This window comes from Bos indicus, chromosome 18 (genome assembly GCF_029378745.1).
Source record: "Bos indicus isolate NIAB-ARS_2022 breed Sahiwal x Tharparkar chromosome 18, NIAB-ARS_B.indTharparkar_mat_pri_1.0, whole genome shotgun sequence".
Lineage (NCBI taxonomy): Eukaryota > Metazoa > Chordata > Mammalia > Artiodactyla > Bovidae > Bos > Bos indicus.
The window spans coordinates 64,189,646-64,191,901 of record NC_091777.1 but is presented as its reverse complement, the minus strand read 5'-3'; the positions used below and the strand labels follow the sequence as shown (position 1 = coordinate 64,191,901).

The following is a 2,256-nucleotide window of genomic DNA, read 5'->3' as shown; positions in this document are numbered from 1 at the left end:
CTATGCCTAGTCTCCTTCCTCATGACCTTTGCCATGGGCGGAGTTCCTCATGCTGGCTCCTGGCAACTAACTAAATAAATGTGGCAAAATTCTGATCACAAGATAATAATTCATATCATCTGGGAAGATGGAGGGATGGCAACTAGACTTACTGTGATCATTTTGGATACAAATATCCATTCATTATGTCATCTATCTGAAATTAATAAATTGTACATCGATTAACAGGAAATGATACTGAGGACTTAGAGAATAGTTACAATTATTATTGAAGGTGTCTACTAGATATTTAGCACTTTATCCATTCATTCTAACAACTCAAGAGCAGAACCTTGGAGTTCTAGCATCCCTCAGGAGCAGCAGGAGTGGGGAAATAGTGGGGAAACAAGAAGCCAAGACATGCGATACCTGGATCAACCGCAGGCGAAAATCTGAAAAGGCACTGATATGGAAAACAAAACTGTAATTCAGCAGGTAGAAGACAACGAAGGTGACCATCAGCATCAGGATGGTGTGGGCGGCTCTGGTCTCCGGGGAGCATCTGTGGTGTCCAGTGTGGGTGTGGATATACTGCACCCTCTGGCAGTGTCTGAGCAGGAAAAGCACCATGGAGCCACTGGACCAGACCATGAGGCCAATAAACATGGCATCAGAGACGGACCACAAGTAACCTAAGCCTATGACATTACCTGAGACTGAGCAGAACCAATTGTGTTGGGAATCAGTATAGTTGTGTGTGTCCTGAGGACCAGTGATTTTCACAGGAATGTAGATGTACATTAAGAGACTGACCATCCAGCAGGTGAAGCAGGAAGGACCAGTTACCTTGGGGCCCTTCCTCTGAGCATCACCCACTCTGCTCTCCTGGGGGTGAGAGTGAAGGACTGATAGGTGCTCAGGATGCAGGTGGAGCACAGGGTGGTGCCGAGAGCCACCCTCTGTATGTAATACACAAACTTACACCCGAGACCTGACAGGGGCTTCCTCAAAACAAAAGCAGCCATTGTGTAGGGAACCCCAGAGGACAGAAGAAACAAAAGGTTGGACAGGGCCATGTGGCTGAGAATAGTGTGTGGAGGTCTCTGCTTGTGGCCGAGCAAGACTGGAGAGATGTTGTGGAACAAAAGGATGACATTGGCCAGAGACCCAACTCCTATCTGTGTCAGATGTGTGGTTTGCAGGGCTACCTGGCTTATGGTTCTCAGGGCATCTCTGTGAAAAGACATGGAGAGGACTTTGGAGCAGCCTGGAGCAGACAGGAGACTCTGCAGAGAGAGATACCAGCAGTCTTCTTATGCAACTAACAATGGACAAGGATTCCCACATTTTATTTCTCCTGAAAAGAGAAGACACTGTCATAGTCCAGAGAAGTGACTTTAACGGGATAACATGTTCCTGATACCAGTTAAAGCATCCACCATTATTATTTTATATTTTAAAATTTACTTTTATTTAAAATTTTTAAATTGAGGACTAATTGCTTTACAACATTTTGATAGTTTCCGCTGTAGAACAATGTGAATCAGATATAAATATAAATAGATACATATATATATCTCCCCTTCCTCTTGAGCCTCCCCCATCTCCCAGTTGTGCCCCTTGAGGTCATGACAGGGCACTGAGCTGAGCTCCCCGTGTTATACAACAGCTTTCTATTTGCTTTTATATCCTGATCTATCTCCATTTAAGGTCTGTCTATCAACTTTGGAAACATGTCCACCTTCTTTAACAACATTGTTGGCTTAGTTCAACCATTTTCAATGTCATTATTCTCAGAAACAGAAAAAAAGAAAAAAAAAAAACCCACCCAAATTTGTAGTCAATCAAAAAATACCCAAACAGTGAAAGAATCTTGAGAAAGAAAAACAAAGCATGAAACGTCTGTATTTCAAATTGTATGTCAAATTTATAGTAACAGAAACACATATGGGTGTTTAAACAGACAGATCAATGGAACAGAATAAAGAGGCAGAAACAAACCGAAGCTCCAGTGGTTAATTAAGTTTTGACAGAGGCACTAAGAATATATAATAGAAAAAGGATAGTTTCTTCAACAAGTGCTATTTGGAAAGCTGAACATCCACATCTAAAGACTGAAACTGGTAGTCACAAACCTACCAAATTCTGACTGAATGAAAAAAATGTAATGCATATTTAATAGATGTTAATTAGACTTACTGTAACCACCTGGCAACATAGACAAACATGGAATCATTATTTTGTACACATGAAACTCATATAATGTTATGTCAGTTA

The 2,256-nt window shown here is 41.5% G+C and overlaps 1 pseudogene; it reads right to left on the bottom strand.

Annotated features, from left to right (window-relative positions):
* Nucleotides 1–318: 318 nt before the first annotated feature.
* On the bottom strand, nt 319–1,226 carry LOC139177003 (vomeronasal type-1 receptor 4-like; annotated as a pseudogene).
* Between the last annotated feature and the right edge of the window lie 1,030 nt (nt 1,227–2,256).